The sequence below is a fragment of the Hippopotamus amphibius genome, chromosome 6, assembly GCF_030028045.1.
Source record: "Hippopotamus amphibius kiboko isolate mHipAmp2 chromosome 6, mHipAmp2.hap2, whole genome shotgun sequence".
NCBI lineage: Eukaryota > Metazoa > Chordata > Mammalia > Artiodactyla > Hippopotamidae > Hippopotamus > Hippopotamus amphibius.
The window spans coordinates 129,443,918-129,469,897 of record NC_080191.1 but is presented as its reverse complement, the minus strand read 5'-3'; the positions used below and the strand labels follow the sequence as shown (position 1 = coordinate 129,469,897).

The 25,980-nt window shown below is 40.1% G+C and overlaps 1 long non-coding RNA gene across 2 annotated transcripts; it reads left to right on the top strand.

Annotated features, from left to right (window-relative positions):
• The first annotated feature begins 622 nt into the window (after positions 1-622).
• LOC130854810 (uncharacterized) lies at positions 623-24,228 on the top strand. 2 transcript variants are annotated; one of them, XR_009054193.1, is made up of 5 exons: positions 623-951; positions 4,705-4,845; positions 6,213-6,311; positions 9,575-9,697; positions 22,722-24,228. It is a non-coding gene; the product is annotated as an uncharacterized LOC130854810 (long non-coding RNA). The 2 variants fall into 2 exon arrangements; XR_009054194.1 differs by lacking the exon at positions 9,575-9,697.
• Positions 24,229-25,980: the final 1,752 nt, after the last annotated feature.

The following is a 25,980-nucleotide window of genomic DNA, read 5'->3' as shown; positions in this document are numbered from 1 at the left end:
AAATGTTCACCAACTTGGGTTTAGCTTATCTGATGTTCCCTCATGATTAAATTTAAGTTATGCATTTTTGGCAAGAATACCACTGAAAGTGCATCATATTGGAAGTCACATGATATGTCTCATTATTGATGGTGTTAAAGTTGATAACTTGGTGAAGGTCGCATTTGCAGTCTTTCCACTGTAAAGTTATTAGAATTCCCTTTGTAATTATTAAATTGTCTTGTGAGAAGGTACTTGGAGACTACACACATTTGTTGTTGTTTTTGTTGTGCCTCGAGGCTTGCAGGATCTCAGTTCCCTGACCAGGGATTGAACCTGGGCCATGGCAGTGAAAGCGCCAGATTTTACCCACTAGACCACCGGGAAACTCCCTCTTTTTCGTTTTTTTAATCAAACTTTCACTTGGTTATTTTAACGTTCATCGATCCCTGAAATAACAATTACTTTGGTGCTTGCCAAATGGTGAAAGTCAAGAGATTTTAAATTGTGTTGTGTGGTGGTTTTAAAACATGTCCACAAGTTCTTTGGTCCTTCAATCTTTAAGAAATGGAGCCGACTTTCCCTGTTCTCATGTACAGGCTGTTCTCAATGCTTCTCTTCTAATGAGTACAAAATGGCAGGAGTGACTTCCAAGACCAGTTCGTAAAAGGCATTGTGATTTCCTCTTTGCTCTCCCTCTCTTGGATTACTCACGTTGGGGGAAGCGAGCTGCCATGTTATGAAGACGCTTGAGCAGCCCTACGGAGGCTCCATGTGGAGAGGAACAGAGGTCCTCTGCCAGTGGCCTTCACTAACTTGCAAGTAATGTGAGTGAGCACCTGAGAAGTGAGTCCTCCAGTCCCAGATAAGCCTTCAGATGACTGCAGCCCTGGTAGACACTTTGCAACCACAGGAGAAACCCTAAGCCAGAACCGCCCAGCTAAGGCACTCCTGGATTCCTGAGCTATGCAAGTGAGTATGTGAGATAAAGTTTATTGTTTTAAGCCACTGATTTTGGGTATAATTTGCTACACAGAAATAGATAATGAATTCATGCTGGTAGATAGGAAAGAAGTCATTCAGAAAATATTAAGGAAGAGCAAATACTAGGAAAGAAAATGTACCCCCACATGGGGTAGGAATGCATATTAAAATTATGATGAGAGCCTACTTCTCTCCAGATCAGCTAAAGTTTAAAAGTCTGACAATACCAGGTATTGGGAATTCTCAAACACTGTTGGTCAGAAAGTAAACTGATAGTCCTTTCAGAAGGTAGCTTGATATTATCTAATAAAGCTGAAGATACACATACTACCAGATAAGTTATCTTAATCCTACTCCTAGACATATATGCAACAGATATAGGTGCACATGGACACTGAAAGACACATAATGAATGTTCATAGCAGTATTACTCATAACAGCCTAAAACTGGAAACAACTCAAGTATCCATCCACAGTAGAATACATAAACAAATTATGGAACATTCATTCACTAGACAACTATATATAAATAAAAATCAAAAACTACAGCTACAGGCAGTCATGAATGAATCCTAAAAACAATATCAAGTGGAAGAGATCCAGTACAAAGGAACATACATTATATGATTCTCTTTATGGAGCGTTCAAAGTCAGATAAAATTAAACTTTTTTAAGAGATGAATATTTAAGTGGTAAATCCATTAAGAAAAGTGAGAAAAGTGAATACTATAAAAGTCAGAATAATAGTTTCCTTAGGGAAGAATGTGAGAGTTGGGATTAGAAAGGGAACATGGGTGGGGACTTTCTGAGGTGTTTACAATATATTATTTATTTTTGCTTTTCCTTTAAAAATCATTCTTATTGAGGTTTAACTCACATTTAATAAAACTAATGTAACAAGTTACATATGCATAATGTATATAATGTATAATGTAAACCGTATGTTAGTTACAAAGATTTTATAACCCATTATACTGTACATTTGTGTTCTATGCAAAATATGTGCTATATTTTACAGTTTATAAAGGTTAAAAATAGAGTTTGAGCATAGCAGAGAATCTTGGGAATCAGGCTGTATCAAAGGTGAACACAAGCTAGCAATTAGGGCTCTATTAAAAACAATGAATACGTGTTGGAAAATGAGTGAAGTAGACAAGAAACTATTCTTCCAGCCTATGGGTGGCAGCATCACTGGGTGGGCCAATGGTCAGATCCCCAATTGCCAAGGCAGGTCCTAAACTTGGGCATTATGACATATGAGCTTTCCCCCTTGACAGCAGAAAGCAGATGAGCCCAAGAGAAGGGAGGCTTGACGCTAGCAAAACTATGAAGAAGATGAAGCCTTAAACACTTTATTCCATGTGTGCTTGTCCCCTGTTTGTGCTCTGCTTCTCCACAAAACGTCTCTGGACACTCAGCAGCCTGTGTACTTATTCCCCTTCCTGTCATATGCCCACATCCAAAGTCAAGGCAAGTCTGAGACCAGCTTTGCTGACTCCTGGTCTAGTCAGGGGTGTTTCTATCATCGTACAGTGGCCAAAGGTACTTGTACCTTAACCTTTACCTCTGCTTATGAATGAAAGTTTCTTTGTATCCTATGAAAGAAATTTCTGTCACCAGTGACTGGTTGCATGAGGTGTATTTTGGGTGTAGTGGGCCTTCCTGCCCCTGAAGTAGCACACTGTAAGCTCTGATATGGTATGCCCTGGAGAGAAGGTGTCAAGTAACTTCAAAAAAAGCACCCCAGGTGATTCAGATATGACAACCTATATCCTGTATGACAACCTGCCTTCTCTCCACACCCCAGCCCTTGCTGAGAACCACCCACTTCCAGGAAGGCCACTCACTGAGCAGATATAATATCTATCTATCCATGCACCCATCCATTCATTCATTCAACAACTATTTCTTAAGCTCTAACATGTGTCTGGCCCTGGGCTAGCACTGATGATTCATTCAGGGTTGAACCAAAACAGGTATGGGCCCTCCCTTCTTGGAATGGTTTAGTACAAGACACACATTAATGAAATGAAGCAGATGAGTGTAAAATCAAGTCAGGTAAGTGTTATAAATCTAGATTTACTTATCAAGAAGAGAGGTGAAATGAGGAGTAGCTTAATAATTATGATTTTCAAATATAAGATGAGGAGGAGTTCCTAGGTGGCACGGTGGTTAAGAATCCGCCTGCCAATGCATGGGACAGGGGTTCGAGCCCTGGGCTGGGAAGATTCCACATGCCGTGGAGCAACTAAGCCCGTGTGCCACAACTATTGAGCCCGTGTGCCACAGCTATTGAGGCCCACACGCCTAGAGCCCGTGCTCCACAGCCGGAGAAGCCACTACAACGAGGAGCCCGCACCACAATGAAGAGTAGCCCCTGCTCACAGCAACTAGAGGAAGCCCGTGTGCAGCAACGAAGACCAAACGCAGCCAATAAATAAATAAAATAAATAAATTAAAAAAAAAAAAGATGAGGAAATTATATGGAGAATGGCTGGCTAATTTCCCTTGAGAGAATACACTAAATGATGTTAAAAAGGAGGTTTGCTGTAGCATAAAGAATTTACTGTAATAGACTCTGTTCGGACTTTTCTGAAGCTGTGAGAGATGACCAGGTCTGGATCTCGACCGGGCCAGGTAAGTTCTGTGGACCTGAGGTGTCCCCTGTGGGGATAGAGAGGGATGGAGGGAGTCCTCAGACCAGAAGTGCAAAGCCCCGTTTGAAAAAAATAAAAACAAAGACAGTGAAAAAAAAAAAAAGAATTTACTGTTATAACTATCATTATCAGAGGGCCTGCTCTGCACCCGCATGCATGGTGTTAAGTGCTGTACAGATAAATATATGCATTATATAAATGTATATGTATGCATATATACATGTTATATATATATATATAGATATCATGTAAAATAGTGATTATATATGTATATGTATGCATAAATGTAAGTGATTACATATCAATACTTATTAAACATATATACATAAACCTTCACAGAACCCTATAGAGATAAGAAATTAAGACTCAGAGATTAGGACTTCCCTGGTGGTCCAATGGCTAAGACTCCACGCTCCCAATGCAGGGGGCCTGTGTTCAATCCCTGGTCAGGGACCTAGATCCCACAGGCTGCAACTAAGACCTGGCACAGCCAAATAAATAAATAAGTATTTTTAAAAAAAAGACTCAGAGATTAAATCACCTAAGGTGACACAGCTAATATACATATAGTTTAATAATACTTTATTGATATATAGTCCACACAGCATAAAATTCACCTTTTCAAAGCACACAGTTCAGTAGTTTCTGGTATATTTGCAGAGTCACAAACTTCTACTACCTAATTTAGATCCTTTTCATCACTCCAAAGAGAAACCCTGTACCCATTTGCTTGCACTCCTCATTCCTCCTCATCCCAGCTAATCCCTGCTTTCTTTCCATATGGATTTGCCTATTCTGGACATTTCATAGAAATGGGATCAAACAATATGCAACCTTTTTTGTGTTTGGTGTCTTTGTATAATATTTTCAAGAGCGATTCGTGCTGTAGCGTGTATCAGTACTTCATTTCTTTTTATTATGAAAGAAGAGTCCTTTATATGGATATACCACATTTTAGTTCATTGTTTTTCAGTTGATGGGCATTTGGGTTGTTTCCACCTTTTGGCTATCGTGAATAGTGCTGCTATGAGCATTTGTGTACAAGTTTTGTATGGATCTATGTTTTTATTTCTCTTGAATATAGCTCAGAGGTGTAATTTCTGGGTCATACAACAGCTCTACTTCAACATTTTAAGGAACTGTTTGGCTATTTTCTACAGTGGATGTACCACCGTACCCTCTCACCAGCAGCGTATAAGGGCTCCACTTCTCTGCATCCATACTAGTATGTACTTGCTATTACGTCTTTTTGGCGATAGCTGTTCTTGTGAGTGTGAAGTGGTATCTCACTGCCATTTTGATTTTCATTTTCTTAGCGGCTAATGATGGTGAATATTTTTTCACGTGCCTATTGACAGAATACTATGCATGATATTATAGATGTTTTAAAATGTAAGATACCAACACTCATAAACAATTACATAAAAAGCACAATATGACTGTGCACGAAACTGTTAGTGTGGGTAGAGCTGAAGAATAGGATCATGGGAGATGTTTACTTCTTAAGTTCTGTATTCTGCTTTGTTAATTTTTATAGCAACGGGCATACATTTCTTTTATAATTAGAACAAAACATAGTTAATAAACAAACAAACAGCAAACAGAGAGAGACAGACCACCCCTAACCCTGAGGTGCCAGAAGCAGTTCTCAGCCACTATGCTCCTTACTTCTTGTGTCCAAAAGTGCAAGAAAATAGGGAGAGAGGGTGGTTAAATGATTCCCTAAGCTGTGTTTTGGAATTCGTTTCCCCGTGGTAACAATGTTATAAATCATGGTGAATTTCCAAGGCTAGCCTATTCTGCTGTAGGTTAGGTATAGGCTTTTGAGGCTATCTTGTAAACCCAACTACCAAATTTAATATTGATCCCAAGTGTGTGTGTGTGTGTGTGTGTATGTATATGTATATATACAGATAGATAGATAGATAGAGAGATAGATAGATAGATAGCTATAGGTATAGATATACCAATGTCCAAATGCCTAGATTTGGGGATGCATCTTTCCAATCAGTAGAGAACTGCCTAGACAAGTAAATATAATGAATAGATACAAGATTTTGACTGTGAATGTGGCATGTTATGGCAATATATTCAATGTTTTTCATTTCTTTTCACCATAGAATGTTTCTTTGATTTCTCACTTGCTACCAGTGTAGCTCAAGAAGGCAATTATATTTCCATTTTAGTATTGTGAGAAACAAAATTGATAACAAAATGCATAAACCTTCTGAATGTATAATACTTTCTTATTTTTACACAGATCAATTTTTTAGAATATGAAGAAAATAAGCAGTTCTTTTGGGAATGGACTTCTTTTTTCCCCCAGGTGTTTATCCTGAAGTGAATATTTATGGTCTAGATAGAATCCCTTTAAAATAGAAACCTTGTCACATTCTTGCTTATATGTGACACTTTTTTTTATTACAAATGGCAGGAAATGCTAATTTAAAACTAACTCTTAAAATAAGTTCAGAGAAGCTTAGTTTAGAATTAATTTATAGCTTGAACACTTTGAGGGAATATTTGGGTCAATTTATTATTCACTAAGACTGTTGAAAATTTATATGATGATTATTCTGATTCCATCTCTAGGCAGAAGTTTACTCAATGGAATGGGAAAAAAAACCCCAACAACATCTAAGGTTATGAAACGCCAGGCATGTAAGCATCCAAGCTCCATTTGCTATTTGCGTAAGTATATGGGGTACGATGTATGTGCGTGCACACACACACACACATACACACTCCTTAAACTTACATGGATGATTAACAAATAATATCCTTTCCTTCCGTATTAGTGCAGTAATATTAGTCAAGTCGATGGTCGTTCTGTGAGACTGTAAGCCTCTGGAGAACGACTAGCTTTATACCCTGACTCCACTGTTCGGGGCCCACAGCAGTCTGCCCACATTCAGACAGTGAGCTAGTGACAGGCTCTATGGAGAACAGAGTAGCTCTCTGTCCGAAGAATTCCGGGCACCAGGATGAACACATATGCAGTGTATACTTTGAGTATTTTTCTATGACTCAGTATAAATGTATACATTCATAGCCTCATGAGCGCATGTCTGTAAATAGGAGGCTCTCAATAGCCTCATGCATTTCGCTCACTAGCCAGTGAGTTCTTTGCTATGTTTTTATAAATCCTCTGCTATTCCTGGATAGGAAGCGCTAAATTTCTGAGGTTTTGAAAAATATCACGTGTCACTTTAAGAGTGTAGAAATTATCCCAGTGTTACGTATATTATTTTTTAATGTTTTTTGATTTTAACACTTGTTTAAAAAAATGACAGGTAATCCATGTTCATAGCGAAAGCATAAAATACAGCTAAATAAAAAGAAAAAGAATCACACCTGATCCCGGCACCTGGAGGTGACAACCATGGTGCACTTGATGTGTGCTTCTGTGGATGTTCTATGTACCATTATATATGTATATAACTTTTAACCAAAATAGGTTATCAGGCAGATGTCTTAAAACCTGCAAACCCTGCTTTCAAAATTTAACATACCAAAGATACCTGTCCATTTCCAACATGAAATTTAGTGACGTGAGCCAAGGGAATTCTTGTCACACGGGACTGGGGGTTTCTTGCCCTGAAGACCTCAGCTCACTTCAGGGCCTGATCTCCTGAGGGGAATGTGCTGCACCACTGTGGCATTGAAAGGTCGCCAAGCACCAGTTGTTTCAGGTGGCTGGATGTCCACGTGAAAGAGAGAGAGTGTGTGTGTGTGTGTGTGTGTGTGTGTGTGTGAGAGAGAGAGAGAGAGAGAGAGAGACTTCACAGCGTGAAACTGAGCTGGAGGCAGAAAGACGTGTGGACTACAGTCCAGGGACCAGGGACCAAGGACCAGGGTCTGGGGTTGGATATCCCCACACTACCATTGACAATTCTGAATTCAATCCTGTTTTCCAGAAAAATTGGAAGCTACCTTTTTGAAGGTAAAAAGATAAAATACATTTAATTTAATATTTGTGTATGATTGCTTTTATAATGCCAAAATATTTTGCATATGGTAGGTGTGTGGTCTTCCATTGGTACTCAAGGTGGGCCCCAAATATGTTAAGAGCAGCCCTGAATATGTATATTCTGTACTTCTAAGTTTCTAGAATCTATATTTTGTTTTGTTTAATAATTTAGCTTTTCCTTATGGGTGAAAGGTAGTAGTACCTATAAGTGTGCATTTATTGACTACTTAAGAGTCAGCTTAATATATTTGTTAAAGCATTACCATATGCTACACGCCACTGGGGGTAGGGACAAGAGATAAGAATACATGGCCAGACCCTCCTGGCGCTCGCGATCTCCTGGGATCGCAGACGTGATAAAGTGCATCCATCAGCTCTGGACAGGGGCACAGAAGCCACAGAGAGAAAGAAGGAAAACTCTGCAGGTCAGAGTCCTGGGATCAGTTGATTAACCTGGCCAACTCTAACCCACAGAAACCTTCAAAAGCGTAGAAACCATTCCATCCAAGATAAATGGTTGTAAACTTTCTAAATAGTTTAGATTTTTTGATAAATTTGGTCAATTGGTCACTCGACAAAGTAATCATTCAGAAATGCCCTTTCAGCAAATGATTTTTAACTCACTGGCTTGCTTCCTTGAGGGGAAGCTCTGTTCAGGCTGAGATATAAAGAATGCATAGGAGTTTGAAGGGGAAGGAATGCAGAGAATTGATGAAAAAAGATATTTTGTGAAGAGGGAAGAGTACATGGGTCATCTTGGAGGCATGGAATAGAAAGGCATCTTCTGAGAACAGTAAGTATCTAGAAGTGCTAAAATAAAAAGAGTGAAATGGGGAAGCAAAAGTGAACAAAGCTGGAGAGAAAGACAGAGCAGCTGTCTGGAGGGCTTTGCGGCCCTGGGTCCCATGGAGTTTCATCCTATAGGAAATGGAAGCTCTTGAAGGATTTGAAGCCAGAATGAGAACATTAGGATTTGCATTTTGGACAGATCTTTATGGCAACAGAGGAAGAAGTGATAGTGAGCAGTCTGGAAGGAGGACGTCTACTGCTGAGAAGGTAGAATACATTAGGGTCATGATGAGGGCAAGTTCTGGATTCAGACTGCTGGGATTCAGCACCTGCTTCTCTATCTTAGCAGTTGTGTGTTTGGGCAAGCTTTTTTAGCCTTTCCTTTGACCTGATTTCCTCATCTGTAAAATGCAAATCGTAATAGCTGTGAAGTTTAAAGGAGGCAATACCCATAAAGTACCCAGGGCAGAGCCTGCCATATAGAAAACTCTCAGCACATGCTAGCTATTATTATTAAAATATCAGTATTTTATAAGAGATGGAGATGAAAAGGATAAAGAGTGAATTTGACAGTTTAATTAAGAAAAGAGGAGGTTGCCAGCTTGAATGACTTCATGGAGGGTGTTGGTACCAAAAATGTAGGGGAAGGTAGGAGCAGGGACAAGTTGGGTGGTGGAAGATAATGAAATCTGTTTTGGTAGTGTCGAGTTTTAGATACTTGTGGGTCATGAAGGTGGAGATAACTAGAAGGTGGGTGGACACGCAGGCCTGGAGCTCATGAAGGAGAGGTAAAATCCATGAACCAAATGCCAGGATAACAGACTCATTGACCAGAAATAGTTGCACTGATGTACAAAAGTTATTTCTCCTATTTGGCCCTTGATGCATGGCTTCTTAGTGCCCAGAAGGGAAGGCACCTTAATAATTATGGCAGGCGCAGCTTCCATCATAAAATCTTTGATGATCAACCCACTGGGTAGGGACTCTTTACTCTGAGACTCTTTGTTATGGACTGAATGTTTATGTCCCCTCCAAATCCATATTTTGAAGTCCTACCCCCTAATGTGATGGTATTACAGATGGGGCCTTTGAGAGGTAATTAGGATTAGATGATGTTGTGAGGGTTGGGTGCGGGTTGGATGGGATTAGTGCCCTTATAAGAAGAGACACCAGGGAGCTTGCTCTCTCTCTCCAGGTGTACTCAGGAAAGGTCACTTGAGCCCCTGGTAAAAGGCAGCCATCTATAAGCCAAGAAGATAGCTCTCACTTGAAACCAACCCTGCTGGACCTTGATCTGGGACTTCTAGCTTCTGGAACGGTGAGAAGTCAATTTTTGGTGTTTAAGCACCCCCAGTCTACTTTGTTACTGCAGCCTGAGCTGACTAAAACATTCTTGTATAAAGGAAGCTTTGTATTTCCCTTATGGGTCTGCCCTTCTTTCCCTCTACAACTCCTTTTAGTTATAGGCAGCTTGAGGGCAAGTCCTTTGTCATACTTATGTTCCCTGCAGTGCCCTGCACAAGGTTTTGCCCCTGATAGATGTTCAATAAACATTTGAGGACCTGAGGTCAGCTTGGAAAGACTCAAGGTCAGGCAGCAATTTGTGTGAAGAGGCTCACAGAGAATGTGCTTAGCGCTGGGGTACAAGAGGATGAAAGTGGAATATATTTGTGTTGAGCTATAACCTCAGAGAAACCAAAGTTACATGGATCAGTGGACATAACTTACAACCTGGAGCTGCAGGAGCTCTTAGACTTGAACTCTCTAGTATGGGAGCCACTTGCCACATGTAGCTGATTAGCACTTGAAACTTGGCTAGCCTGAATCAAGATGTGCTGTGAGTGCAACACGCACACCAGATTTCAGTGGCTTAGTTAAAAATAAAAAGGAGAAGAATGTAAAAGAACTCATTAGTACATGGATTACAGGTTGAAATGGTATTTTGGATATATTAGGCTAAATCAAATAAATTATTAAAGTTATTTTAATGTATTCCTTTTTATGTTTTTAATTTGGCAATGAGAAAACCTAAGATTACGTATGTGGGTCACATTATATTTCTGATGGACAGAGTCTAAGCCCTACACCATCAAGGGGTGGATTTACATCCTGGTCTTGACAGAATGCAGAGCTTACAGGAATTAGTCTCTTCTCAGGTGAACCATGGCCAGCTATGTATAGATGCAGTTTTATTGTTTGTGTAATAGCTCTCTGCATATCCAGAGAGTCTTTCATCTGAGGATCTCAAGCATTAATTAATTCTCATTGAATGGCTAGGGAAGACTGGTATTCTTAGTTCTGTTGTACAGATGAGAAAACTGAGGCATGGGGAGATTTAAATGGTTTGCCCAGGGCTACCCAAGGTAGAGTGGCAGAGCTCAGAATGGAAGTGTGAGTCATTCCAATTAATCACACGTCTAGCTAGCAAACAATATTGTTTTCTTCCTGATTCGGTAAACTTCTTCAAAGTAGAGACCACGCTTTTAAAATGCTATTTTCTAATGCCACTTGCAGCAACCTGAATGGACCTAGGGATTATGATACTAAGTGAAGTAAGTCAGACAGAGAAAGACAAATACCACACGACATCGCTTAGATGTGGAATCTAAAATATGATACAAATGAACTTATTTACAAGACATAAGCAGACTCATAGACACAGAAAACCAACTTATGACAGGGGAAAGGGGATGAGGGAGGGATAAATTAGGAACTGGGGACTGGCAGACACAAACTACTGTATATAAAATAAACAACAAGGACCTACTACATAATGCAGGGAACTACACTCAATATCCTGTAATAAACCATAATGGAAAAAAGAAAAAACAATATCTGAGTCACTATGCTGTACATCAGAAACTAACACAACATTGTAAATCAACTATACTTCCATTAAAAAATGCTATTTTCCAACTAGTAAAACACCAAATGCTCAGTGAACATTACACAACAGCAGTAGTCATTGCTACCAGATTTAACAAGTTTTGGCATTAACAATTAGGTAAAGTACCAAAGAGGTAAATAAGTGGCCTTTTAAAATTGTTTGTAATTTTTCATACTCTGCGAGAAGGAACGGTTGTTACCTCTTATGTTGGAGGCAGATATGTAAATCTCACCTTGATTAGTTCATTTGCTTTTAAAACTAGATTTCCTGGGTCTTCCTTTGATATTTTGAAGAGAAGACATGTCAAGCAAGTGCATGTTGGTCTAGATTTGGATTCCAGATGGGCAGAGGAGGGAGGAAGCTTTGGAACCCTTGTGCTCCTACTAACATTCTTCTATTATCTTCCACCTGTGATATGTTCTCCTTTTATAAGCTTAGGCATCAGAGCTCTGGAGAGTGAGTGTTCTCAAAAGAGTGTACCTTTATCAAACATTTTGGAGGGAAGACCATCCAAAACAAGCATCAGGCTTCCCAGGCAAAAACTGCATGAAATTTTCTCCCCCCAGTCTTCATATTCATTTTTCTTGTGCCAAGTAGGGGGTAATAGAGAGTAAAATCTACCAGCACCTTGTGATTACATTCCCTTTGACTGAGACTGATTTTGAACGTCACTCTAAAATAACGTACCACTAAGGTACATGAGTTTAGGAGTAAAATTAAAGAGTTACAGAAAGCATTGATTCATTGGTTCAATAATACACACCCTCTATTATGTATTTCAGAAATACTTATTGTGAGTACATGAATGAAAGGTTTCTACATCCCCCAAATTCCGTTCCTTATAAAAAGTATTTTAATAAAATGTAATATTTTTCAAGAATGGTTGAGGGATGTTCATTTTTACCAATACATACACACGTGTACAAGGGTGTATGCTCATACAATGACCCTCCACTTTCATTGCCTAAAGAGTTAAGCCCGATCGGTTCTCAGTGTGTCATCTTGCCCTTCTGACAGGAAATATGACTGGAGTGCTGAAAGGTTTTTAATTATACTCGCAGTTGCCTCGAATAATGATCGCCTACTTGTGGGCACATGTCTTAGAGGAGAATCATAACCTGTGCTTTGTGCATCAGACAGATTCCTTCATATCCTTTGCCTTTTGCTTGAACCAGAAAAATGGCTTAGAGAAATTCATGCACACTTCCCTGCCGTCCCCACCCGCGATGGCGAGGCTGAGTCAGTGAGAGAAGGGTTTTAAGACCTTTGGTGTCTTTGATACTCCAGGCTCAGGATGGAAGCGGGGGGTGGGTGGGTTGGAGTAACAGAGTGGAAAATGCTGCAGATTCCATCCTAGACAATCCTTCTGCGCTTGAAGTTTCTCATTGTTCAAAGCTGATGAATTCCACTTTCAGGGGCCGGGGGAAAAGGGAGGGGGACAGGTGAGGTAGAGGAGATGGTATGCGTATGTTGAATCCTTTACAAATTTTTTCTCAAAATGGCCTCTGCCAATCTCCTTGGTCACCAAGTCCTGCCATTCAATTTGCCCAGATGTTTTCCTTCATGTTTTGATGGTTACAAAGCCGTTCAGCACCTTATCACCAGAACAGCGTGATGCTGATTCTAGCACATCTCTGTTGGAAGAGAAATCAGGAAGACTTTTTTTTTATTAACAACGGTGATCATTTAACTTTGCAGTATAATGAATGATTCTGTAGATCTTTACAGCTGATTCCAAAGCTGAGATCTTTGACACAAATCTAATTGTTACGCATTCACGCCAATGAGAAAGTATGGGGAGCTGGGATTTCAATACATGAAGGAAAGAGGGAGTCATTTCACAGGTTGATGCCTCAGAACCCTCTAGTCTGGAAAAGGTCTATAAAAACAGAGTATCTTTATCCTTCCAGCAACTGGACTAAAATCTATAGTAACTAACCCACCAGGGAGTATTGCTTGAATGATAATCCAACAGACAATGGGAAGAATTGTTTCCAATTTATATCTTTATCTAATAAAGCTTTATGCAAAATGTAAAATTTCAAGTGATGCTAAATGGAAGTGGTGAGAATATAATCATACCGAAGCGGGGTTAATGTACTGATGCTATTTTGCAGCAGGGGAGGTGGGGAAGGTGGGGGAAGGAAGAGACTAATGGAATTGGAGGGTGTTCTGAATTCAGGAAACAAATGTTTTCCCCTTCGGATGGACCCTCTAGAGACAATTCTTGGAACGCGGCCCACCGAAGTTCTGTACGACGGCAGCCCCCTCCCCTCCCAGCAGCAGCAAGACACGGCCAGGGTAAGAGCAAGCGTGGCGCCTTCTGCCCAGGCTCTAATTCATGCCTGCAGAATAACAGTCTGCTCTCGGTGCACCAAGCACAATGAAGGCCCTCTAAGCTGCCACTCATGCGGGGCCGGCTAACACTCTGGGCCCTTGTTCCTGATTCTTGGCATTGTCAGGGCAGGGAGTGTGGGGAGAGCCACACACTTCCATGCTGGGAAAGGCAGGGCCCCTGACGGCCTCAGCCAGTTATCAGATGGCCTGGACAACAGCAGCGGCCAGACGAGCTAGAAGAGAGCTTACACCCCCTGGCAAACTTGCCAAACGTTCAGGAATTTGGGATTGTGGTTTCAAAAAGTCTGGTCTCTGCTTTCTCATCCCCCCAACTCCAAACCCCCCCCCAAAACAAAACCCTTATTAAAAATTCTCTTGGCATGGCAGTCTGCTAGAAAGTCTGATCCAGTGCCGACATTTTTCTAACACTCTTCAAACAGCAGGGCTGACAAATCTCCAACAGTACTGGGGCAGCCATCAAACTATATAATCTTTTTTTTTTTTTCCTGCTGGCTCCATCTTCCAAACTATATAATCTTGGCACGGCTAAATAAAAAGTGATGTGGAAGGTGACTGATCGGGGATTGTGATGGGCAGACAGATAACATGGGGAGTTATTGGAACTAGCAAGCTTATTGCTAATCTCTACAACTTTAGGCAAAAGACGTGTCAGGTCAAAAACATCACGCACGGCATATATTCGTTATAAGAGGGAGCAAAACATCCTTTAACTCAGAGTGGAGTTGGACATCAGAGGTAAGCCTCAAAGCTTGTCTCAAAGCAAAGACGTGCTGATTCCCAGCCAATGTAAGGGGTAAAAGGGGCTATGAGACTATTTGAGGATAAAAAGAATAGCTACTACTTTTTGAGCACTATGTTGCAGGGATTTTAAACACATTAGCTAATTTAGGCCTAATGGAAGTTTGTCAAATAGATATCATTGTCTCCCAGTTTATATAAAACTGAGGATTCTGGAGCCCAGGGCAATTAGGAAAGTTCAGAAAGATCTGAAGCCAGGGCTTTCGGATTCACTGTATTAAAATGCCTCTCTGGGGCTAAAAGGAGACAAAAAGTCATGAAACAAATGATTTTTTTCCTAAAGAATTCCAGTTTTCCTTGAACTTAAATTAGAGCTTTATCTTAAAGAAATAACCATAGTTGATCATTGCAGACGAGAGATGAAACATCTAATATTGAGAGAAGCAGTGAGCATTTCCACTTGTGCTGAATGAATCAAAATGGGACCAATAAAGTCTAGTCTTTGTGACAGTTCTTTTCTCCTCCTTGGCCAAGAATGTCTGGACACACTGAGTCAGCCAGGGTGTCAGCACTCTTTCGACCTGGCACACAACTTACCATGAGTCACTAGAAGGATTCGAAACTCAGGGCTAGGAAAAGCCACTGCCGTTAATTTGGTACAGCTGAAAATATTCAGGCGTCAACCTTGGATGGAAGCTTGTTCATTCATCTATTTGTTTATTCATTTAATAAATATCTTTCCTAATCTACTCTACTACATACAGAACATAGGGTAAAAATCTCAATTAGTATAAAATAATAAACAGTGACAAGCACGTTTCTCATCCCCAGTGTCCCAGTCCCTTTGCTTAGGGACAACCACTGTTACCAGTTTCTTGGGGATCATTCTAGGGATAGTCTAGGCATAAATGCACCTTTCTCTTGGCTTTCATAATTGTTATGGAATCCTTACCGCAGCGTAGGCACTGGTTTATATAAACTGATGGCCAAGACTTGCCCCTCCCCCTCGAAGTAGGGGCCAAGTAGGCAAAAGTAGACACAGAAACGAAGTGCTACCATGTGGATAAGCGCCCAGTTGGAGGTACTTCTGGGAGTGGTGCTAGGCTGGGTGGATCAGGGCTGAAATATCTATTGGCCTAATCAGCTGTCACAGGTAAATCGTTGTTACTAAAATGAAGTGCCAGTGTTTGCAAATGACTTTGGAAAATAGATTAGAGCTTATTCGTGTGACAGTTACCCTCACTTGCATTCTAATTTGCCGTTGTGAGTGAGAGCGAAACGTGTCAAGATCTCGCTGGTTCACTGAGAATTGTGTGTGACCCTGGGCGCATTCAGACTGGGTCCTTTTGTGAATGTAATCTGGTGCACCTTCTGGGGAACTGGAAATTTCAAACATCCAGGAGGAAAGGGGGGCATTATTTCCTCATTTTTCGGGAGGCCACTAGAAAGCTTTCCCGAACAGTATTTGCCGTCCATTCAGCTGGGGTATTGGTCTCCTAGTTGCCTGGTTTCAAAATATTCATACTTGTAATAGAAAGGAAGTCAGGAAGTAGTAAAGCCGCCCATCTGGATTGAATACAGTTCGGGACAGTAGTTTGCGCACAGTGAGGCAGATAACATTTTGCAGATTTAAGAGACAGCTGTATCTGATGCATGTGGATGCAAGCTACTGGTGGAAGGTTTGAAGCAAATCTTTTCCATGCAGCTCGGATTTATGGGAACTACTCGGGAGCTTGTAGGCTTTGGAGAGGGGTGTGCAGTGGTGATTTGGTTCACAAAGAGCCCATGTTTACTTTGGTTCACCCAGCTTCTCACCCCATATTGAGTTTTACTTCCAGTATGATTGTAACCAGCTCCAGATTCGGATGCAGCCTCTGCTCAATGTCTGATAGGGAGTTAACAAGAGAAAATAAAAATGGCATAAATAAGTTTCACATGATTTCCAATCAGAGCAATGAGTTGGCTCTGTTTCACTCAATCAGCCAAGGGCAGAGAGGATTTTTCAAACTTCAGTGACCCTTTCCGAAAGCTCTGTCTACATCCTGCCTTCAGGAGAAAACCCAGAACTGGTCAAATGTGCCCTGTTTCATTTTCTATGGCAGCTTGCCTTATAGCTGTCCTAGGAGAGAATGTGGCCTAAGTACATTCTCCTCTTGATCTTCCAAAAATGCCCCTCCAAGGGGCAACAAGGTTAGCTGGTTATTATGACACGTGAGGCAGAAATGCATCTTGAAATGAAGCACAGCTGAATTGCTGAGGGCAGGACTATAAAATACCTTTCTAAGGATTTCCTTCCTCGCGAGCTCAAATGACAGCTCAGCTTGACAGGCTGGTCTCCATGCTGACTTAAGTTTTCAGATCATGTCAGAAAACTATAATTACAATTCTCCTCGCTAAAGAAACCCATAACCCAAATTTGTACAATTAGTCAAATGTTGGTTGAAAAAATACTGAGGTATGTTATTACCCTGTTAAAAGTCCACTGTGAATGCTGTAATACAAGGTATGGGGTTTGAAAGTGTTTTTTCCCCTTCTTCCCTCCATCCTCCCTTCCTCCCTTTCTTCTTCTCTTCCTTCCTTCTCTCCTGCCTAAAAGTAATAGGAAGCAGAACTAGATCTGAGTGGAATCTTGCCTTTTCACTCCATATTATTTTCTCCCTAGCTGAGTCAAATAAAGCACAATAAGAGGGCATTTTCCAAGTACCTTACGGGATCCTGTCAACTTATTTCTTCCCTTTGCTTTGAAAATGACCCACGAAGAGATAAAATTACTTGCATTGATTCTTACAGAAAAGCAGCCAAGGTTTTATTAAAAACACTGCCCTTCGTATCCTTGCATATTTTCTTTCCTTCTTTAGTATGGCAGGATATCAAATATAAAATAAATACAAATGTAAAACACTGCTCCTTTCATCTTTTCTCACGTCCTCAAATCTTCCAATACATCACCTTATTTTTCTTCATTAAACTTTAAAGTGGAGCAAGTGGAATGTTGCATTTGAATTTTAAGGGCATGGGGGACTTGAGATGGGCTACCTGCATCATGTCATCAATTAGATTCTAATAAGATCTTCTTACCCTGAGGATGTGGAGAAAAGGGAACCCTTGTTACATAGTTGGTGGGAATTTAAAGTGGTGCAGCTGCTGAGGAAAACCGTATGGAGGTTCCTCAAAAAACTAAAAAAAAAAGAACTACCATATGACCTAGCAATTCCACTCCTGGGTATAAATTGAAAGAAAATAAAAACACTAATTGGAAAATATACATGCCATAACAGCATTATTTACAATAGCCAAGATACAGAACCAACCTGTGTCCATCAACAGATGAATGAAGATGTGGCGCACACACACACACACACACACACACAGAGGAATACTACTCAGCCATAAAAAAGAATGAAATTTGCCATTTGCAACAGCATGGATGGAATGACTTGGAGTGTATTATGTTTGGTGAAATAAGTCAGACAGAAAAAGACAAATACTCTATGATATCACTTATATATGGAATCTAAAAAGTACAACAAACTAGTAAATATAACAAAAAAAAAGAAACACAGACATAGAGAACAAACTAGTGGTTATGGGGTGGGGAGGAAGTGGGGAGGGGCAAGATAGGGGTAGGAGGTTGAGGTACAAACTACTATGTATAAAATAAATAAGCTACAAGGATGTATTGTACAACACAGGGAATAAAGCTGATATTTTATAATAACTATAAATGGAATATAACCTTTAAAAATTGACTCACTGTGTTGTACATCTGAAACTTATATAACACTGTAAGTCAACTATGCCATAATAAAAAAAAATTGGAACTGGCCAAACATTTTTATACCTTGGGGAATACATTCAAAGTAATTAGTTTCCTATAGGACTCAGAATTCTGGGAGTTCACCCTTCTTGATGTTACTGGATTCTTTAATTTTTAAGAAAAAAGATAAAGTGTCATTGATACTTGGCTAAATAAATAAACTTTAAAACAAGTTCAGGATTTCCCTTCAGATATACACAACATACTATCAAATATTGCTTGGAACTGCAATACTCTGAAATACATATGAAAAATAATTTGATGAACTATAATGATGAAAAATAATGTAATGAAAAGTGTGTGATGACCTGGATTTCTTTCTTTTTTGTAATTCCAAGCCTAATTTTGTTCACTAAAACCTGTCCTTGTCAAAAGCCACCTCTATGAAACCTATGGTTTTAAATGAAGCCAATTCTGTAGCAAAATGGGGGCAAAACAATTGTGATAATAGGTTAAATGAAAAAAAAAAAAAGAATTCAAAAGGCTACGTTTTTTTTTAAAAAAAAAAGACTAAAAAGAAACATACCAATAGAATAGCCTAGAATAATTTGTTATATTTTTCTTCTGTTTTTGTTCTTTGTGTAATTTGGGAAATTACTTCTCCAACAGCAACAATAACAAAAAGATCAACCATCATCCTTGTAATTTTAGTGGGTCTCATTTATGCTGGACCACCTTGTACTTGCAGATGTAGAGCTCTGACTTTTAAAAAATATGTACTTTAAACTCTGAAGAGCTCATCAGAAACTGTAATGGTGCCTGATAAGATCTCAGCTCTAAAAAGGAAAAATACTGGAGTGGTACAGTACGTGCTGGGATAAACATTTTGAAGGCAAGTGAGTAATGAGACTTCTAACTCAGCGATGAGCACACCTGAGTTTTGATAAGCATGACCCACTCGCACGTGGTGAAACCCTCAATCCACAAAGAGTGTCTCATCTTTACTGAACTCAGCAGAATGAACATTTAGTCCCTATAAAGCAATGTGCAATTAATCAGGGGAAAGCTGCAGAGCCCGTCAGACCTGCTTGCATTCCTTTCCCCTCAGTGATTCCTTAGTTCAAGAGGGTTCATCCTTTGGGAATGTTTTAACACCCTTTTGGAAACAATGCCAAAATCCAAGGTTTTGACAGCTTGATAAAACCTTACTTTATCCTGAGACAGAGAAAAACCTGACTCTGGGCAGGGCTAAATTATCAAAGGCAGTACCATGTAGCGGCAGTAAGTTAACCGGCAGATCTTGGGGAGTTGGGAGAGCCTTTGAACTTGCTGGGAAGTTGAACAGCAAGAGTGCAGAATTCTGGGAGAGGCTCTGTTACTAAAAGAAGATGAAATAGTAAGTAGCTTTCCAGCTGGACAAAAAAGCAAGAGACAACATCCGTCAGCTCCAGAATCCATGTTCAATTCTCACGCTATCGGAAGAGAGTAAATGCAGAGAAATTTATGGGATGGTGTTGAAAATAGATGCCAAAGCAAGAAGTTGGGCAGATTCACTTTCCTTTAGTATTACGGATGAGAATTTAAAATATCAGTTTGAAAAGGAAATTCATTGGACTTGGAGGAATGACGACTCAGGAGTCATCAGGGAATCTGGTGATTTACTGCTGCCAAGGCCAGTTCTCTTCCTGGGGACTCTCTTTGAAGTCAGGGGATGTTGGGAACACAGGGGGCAGAGAGGGGGATGGGAATTAGGGTGAGAGCTGGCTTTGTAGTCGTACATTTCCCCCAAACATTTCTTGCTTTTCCCTTCCTCACTCATTCAGCAAATACTTCATGACCTCTCTGTACCTGGCATTTTACTGGGCATTTGGGATTTGAGGATGAATACAGGAGAGCTCCTGCTCTTGAGTCTGGAGGTGATTTCAAATACTGGGCAACTACGCGTGCCCCTTCTCATTAGGAGGAGCAGCTCCGAAGGAGTGACGCACTGCCCCATGTTTCTATAAACTTGTCCCTAATTTCAAGGCATTTCTCATTTCACAGCATTTTACTCTTTTAAATAAAGGCAACTCATTAAATGTATAAAAATGGGTTTAATTTTCATGTTATCTATAAGGCTTTTTCACCTAAATAAATTCATTAGAAAAGAAAATCGCACGTCAGACAGCCCTTCCATTCTGATTGTTGTTTTTTAACAATATGGTTTCTATGTTGATTTCCTGGGCCTCTTTCCTACATGTTGGAATCCATGGATACTTAGTATTAGAGATTTTTTTTCTGACTTCCTTCACTTTTATATTTTTATTTTTTATTTATTTATTTTTATTGCAGTATAGTTGTGTTACAATATTGTGTTAATTTATACTATACGGCAAAGTGAATCAGTTATATGTATACATATATCCCCTCTTTTTTGGATTACCTTCTCATTTTGGTCACCACAGAGCACAGTATTAGAGATTTGATCTGCTGAGGGAGATGGGTTATTTTTTTATTGATTAGACATCTAGCCATTCTCAAAACAACCGCTGTAGGGTTTTTGGTTGGTTGGTTTTGCCTATGAAAATATTTACTGACAGCCATACAACCAAAATAATTTTTTTTTGAAAACAAAACAAAACAAACCCACCCCCCCCCCCCCCCCCCCCGCCACACACACACACCCAGCGCCCAGTTTTGTCTTATCCAATCTTCTCTGAAGGGAGGGGGAAAAACTTTTGCAACTTTTCAGGAAGTGAAAACCAATGAATGTTTAAAAAAGTCACATGACTCTTATTATACAGCAAGTTTTTAGAAGAGCCATTTCTGATCAGACAAAATATAAAATTGGATTCAAGTACCTATTTCCTTGATAGGCTTAAACTACTTTGACTAACAGTCTCAGCATTTCTCATTATACGGAACATTTTTAGTTTCTCGAGGATGTCATGGGGAGGGAACAAAGGGCCCCTAGTGTTCCCTGCCTCTGGGTATTTATGCCCTGTGTAGTCCTCTCCCACGCCGTATCAGGATGGGTCTGTGTGACAAAAGAATCTAGCAGAAGAGATGGCATGTCCTTCCATGGGCTAGATCATGAAGACATTCTGGCTTCTGCCTTTCAATCTCTCTCTCTCTCTGATCATTCCCTCTGAGGGACACTAGCTGTTGTGTTGTGAGTACACTTAGGCAGCCCTGTGAATCATCATGTGGCAGGGTACTGAGGCCTCCTGCCTACAGCCATATGAATGGGCCATCTTGGAAGCAGATCCTCTGGGCCTCATGAGCTTTAGATGACTGCAGGCCCTGCTGACAGCTTGACTGCAACCTCATGACAGTTCCTGAGCCAGAACCACTCAGCCGAGTTATACCCAGATTCCTAACCCATAGAAACTTAACCCAACTGTTTGTTGGGTTAAGCTGCTAAGTTTGGGGGTAATTTGTTATACAGCAATAGATGACTAATACGCGGGGCCTTTTCAAACCTGAGATTCATTGATTCTCTGATTCTCATATCACACTGGTATTATCTGCCATGTGAAATATTCTTACTGGGTGTCTGGGGAAGTTTGAAATCTCCTTAGTTCCCTGCACATGGAGTTAATTTATATATATATATATAAAATCTCCATGTATATGCATATATAGACAAAGCTACTGCATTTTTTTCTAAACACTTTTTGAAGTCCATTTTTTTTTCTCAAGCTCTTTATTGGAGTATAATTGCTTTACACTATTGTGCCAGCTTCTGCTGTACAACAAAGTGAATCAGCTGTATTTATACATATATCCCCACATCCCCTCCCTCCCACGACTCCTTCCCACCCTCCCTGTCCCAGCCCTCCAAGTCATCACCCATCATCGAGTGGATCTCCCTGTGTTATGCAGCAGCTTCCCACTAGCTATCTATTTTACATCTGGTAGTATATATATGTCAATGCTACTCTCTCACTTCGTCCCAGCTTCCCCTTCACCACCCCGCCCCCCACCCCGCACCGGCCTGTGTCCTCAAGTCTGTTCTCTACATCTGCATCTTTGTTCTTGCCCTGCCACTGGGTTCATCAGTACCATTTTTTTTAGGTTCCATATATATGGGTTAGCATACAGTATTTGTTTTTCTCTTTCTGCCTTACTTCGCTCTGTATGACAGACTAGGTCCATCCACCTCACTACAAATAACTCAATTTCATTCCGTAATTTTGACACCCAAACAGAACTGTTGTTAGCTGTTTAAAAAGCAGTTGTGACCATGTTCCACATGCCATGCTTTCGACAAACCGGATTCATTTTCCTTAATAAAATCCAATATCGTACCTTTTTCATTCTTACTCAGCTCTCTGCTCGGGGTGACAAGTTCTCAGGGAAATCAGATGTGACTGTGCCCTGAGTGTGCAGAAGAGTGTCCTGTGGTTGGAACCAGACCCTGACAGGGAGTGGTCAGAGACTGGGGCTGCCAGATGCATGGAAGATGATTTATACCAATGAACAGGCCCCTCTGTGCATATTCTTTTTATTTTCAGTACTAACATGTGTGTAAAGTGCCACTCCCTGCCCCCAAGAACTCATATTTATATCCACCAACTTCCTGAGGGAATCTATACCGCTTCATTCTCTCTTCCTTTTCAGAGAGGGCTGTTTAGAGATGTGGATTTGCTGGAATGGTGATGAAGTATAAGGAGCAGAGCCCTGTTCCAGGCCCGGAGAGGGATGCTAGCAATGTGTTCACAGGGTCATATATTTTTACAAAATGTGCAAAAGTAAGAACCTTTAATCACAATTAGCAAAGACTGCCGTCTCTTTCCACTCTGCCCCTGCCCTGCAACACAAATACTTTCCTTCCTGCAGGGTGGTGTTGACTGATGGTGGACATTTTATTTTTCATACATTTTGTATTCTTTTTCTTGATGGCCCCGAAATTGTATACGTTTCAGGACCTAAAATGTTGGATATACCTCTTGGTTTCTGAATTGCAAAACATGTACAGTTAAACAGTTTCTAAAAATTGCTTTGTACTTATATATTGTGCATCAACTATACTTCAATAAGAAAATAAAACAATTGCTTTGTACCGTGAACTGAATTTATGTATTATGCACTGATCTTATCTGTTAAGTCATGAGAAACTCAGAGCTATGAAAGTTTCAGAATTAGAGGGCGTCCAGTGAGCTCAATCTGTTTCTGATTGTATGTGATTCCCGGGGCTGTTTCATCAGAACCCATAAGTTCTCAAAAGGCCTGCCTTTCTGTGCTCAGGGACACTATTCCTTAAATTTTGGACACTTTTTGGAGAAAACGGCTGGCTCTTCAACATTCACACTGACCCCTCAATTAAGAGAGAATCAAATAAATTTAGTCTACTCAACACAACACCTTTGGAGAAAAAAGGAATGCAAAATCTATAGTATTAATCAGGTGGGTGACCGGCTCTACAAAGGACTGTGCCACTCTCTGAATGTTTATTCATTTCACCTGTTGATCAGAGGCATTTATTCTTCTTTTAAAAAACTTTCTGAAATTTCAAAATCAAATCCGTGCCTGCTGTGGGGGCCCAGCAGAGTGACAAGCCCAGCGGCCACAGCTTCGGAACTGCAGCAGCACTCACACGGAGCCCCACCCCTCCAGGCAGCCAATGACTAAACACTGCTGAGGTACCAGGGTGTGAGGGCTGGTCCGTCCTGCCTGACACGGGATTCCTGGAATGGACAACTTTTGTTGGGACACTCCCTATCAGCTGGCAAGTCTTAGAACTTTCCGGATTCTGAGGCTCTTTCTCGGCAACTGTTTCTTCCCTCTCTCCCGTCACAGGTGCAGACCTGATCACAGTCTACCTGCGCTCCCATCTAGTCCTCCTCCCTCCTTTCTCCTCCCTCCACCCTTCACAGGCTCTCCTCCCATAAATCTCTCAAATATCAAAGCCCATCTTAGCATCTGCCTCTCTGAGCATCTGGTTTGGTGTACACGTACGTTGTTAAGAATGAACTCATCCAGAAGGGCTTCTACTGAGAGCAACTGTTCCCTGCCCCCTCCCCTTGGTTAATCCCGTCCCTGTAGTTCTTCCAGTGGGCAACAACTTTTAAGTTACTCTTCTTTAGCTCTTTCTGGCAGTTACCTCCATGTCTGTAAAATAATATGTTTGTGCCACATTGTTTATGATTTATTTTTGTTATTTATTTGTTATATTTTTGTTATATGTATAGATATGTACATAAATATATGTAATATATTTATTTATTATTGTTTATTGTCATAATGTTTAGGTTGTAACTTTTTTTCCTTGGAGGTATAATTGACATACAATAAATTATGTTTATTTAATTGTTCATTTATTTATTGCCACACTGCGGGCATGCGGAATTATAGTTCCCCCACCAGGGATCGGACTCCTGCCCCCTGCAGTGGAAGCATGGTATCCCAACCACTGGACCGCCAGGAAAGTCCCTAAACTGCTTATATATAAAGTGAACAATTGGAAAAGTTTTGACATTTGTATATACCATGAAACAATCACCACAGCCAAGACAGTGAACATATCCATCACTCCTGAACTTTTCCTCATGCCCCTTTAAAATCATCCTTCCCCTTCTCTCTGCAGTCCCTGATCTGCTTCTGTCACTACAGATTAGTTTCGTTTTTCTATAATTTTAGATAAATGGAATTGTGCAGTATGAACTAGTTTTTTTTTTTTTTCTGGCTTCTTTCACTCAGTATAAGTAATTTGAGATTCACCCATGTAGTTGTGTATATTTAGAGTTCATTCTTTTTTATTGCTAAGTTGTATATTCCAGTATATGAATGTAGCATAATTTTGTTTATCCATTCATCTTTTGATGGACATTAGGGTCTATTACAAATGAAGTTGCTATGAACATTTGTGCACAATGCTTGTATGGACATATATTTTCTTCTCTCTTCCCTCTTTTTTTTTTTTTTCTCTTCCCTCTTTCAATGATCACTGTCCTTTATTGACTAATGTCCAATGTCTTGTGTGCCATCAAAATATCATGTCTGATATTTTAGTCATTTCAGACAAGATAGTAAATCTGACCCCTTTACTCCATTGGACTGAAAGCAGAAGTATTGTATATTTCTTTAACATATTATAATCTTCCTTTAAGTGATGCTACACCACTTTATATATAGTGTAAGAACCTCAGGGATAACCCCATTTATTCCCTCCTGGCCTTTGTGCTGTGGCTGTCATACGTTTTGCTTCTACCTAATATAAATCCTTTAGTACATTACTATTATTTTCCCATTTCTTTATTTAACAATTTTAGACATTATCTATTGATTTCTCTGATGATAGGTATGAATTTAGCTCACTGATCTTTTATCTTCTGGCCTTCCTTTCTTCCACTTCAATAAGATGATGCCACTATTTTTAGATTCTTTCTATTAGCTGCCTTTGTAGCTATATAAAATATAGTTTTATATACTCACTTCCTTATTTTTAATTCCATCAAGCATTGAGAGTATCTCTTGACTCTTCACTTTGTGAGGTGAACATGTGAATGTCCTTACCCTTGCCTTCATCGCTATACGCTTTCTTATCACAATCAAATGCTTAATTTTAATTTAAGATGTCAAGAAAGCAAACACAGACCTTGTTGTGCAACCAGATCCAAGTCTTCCTTTTACCTGGCTCACGGGTTGATTCCAGGGGCTAAAAATTGACCAACAGTGTTTACAACATTATGACTATGTAAAGACTGCTCACAGCTCAGCCACATAGTATACTGTGATTACACATCCTTTTTACATAGTCTTTTGCGTTTCTTGGAATTTCTAATTGCTTCCTCCTCCCTGTCCCATTTCCTACATTGCTGAGTTTTCCACAACTTGATATTCAACGTCTTAAAGACAGTATCAAATCTGTGAATTCTTT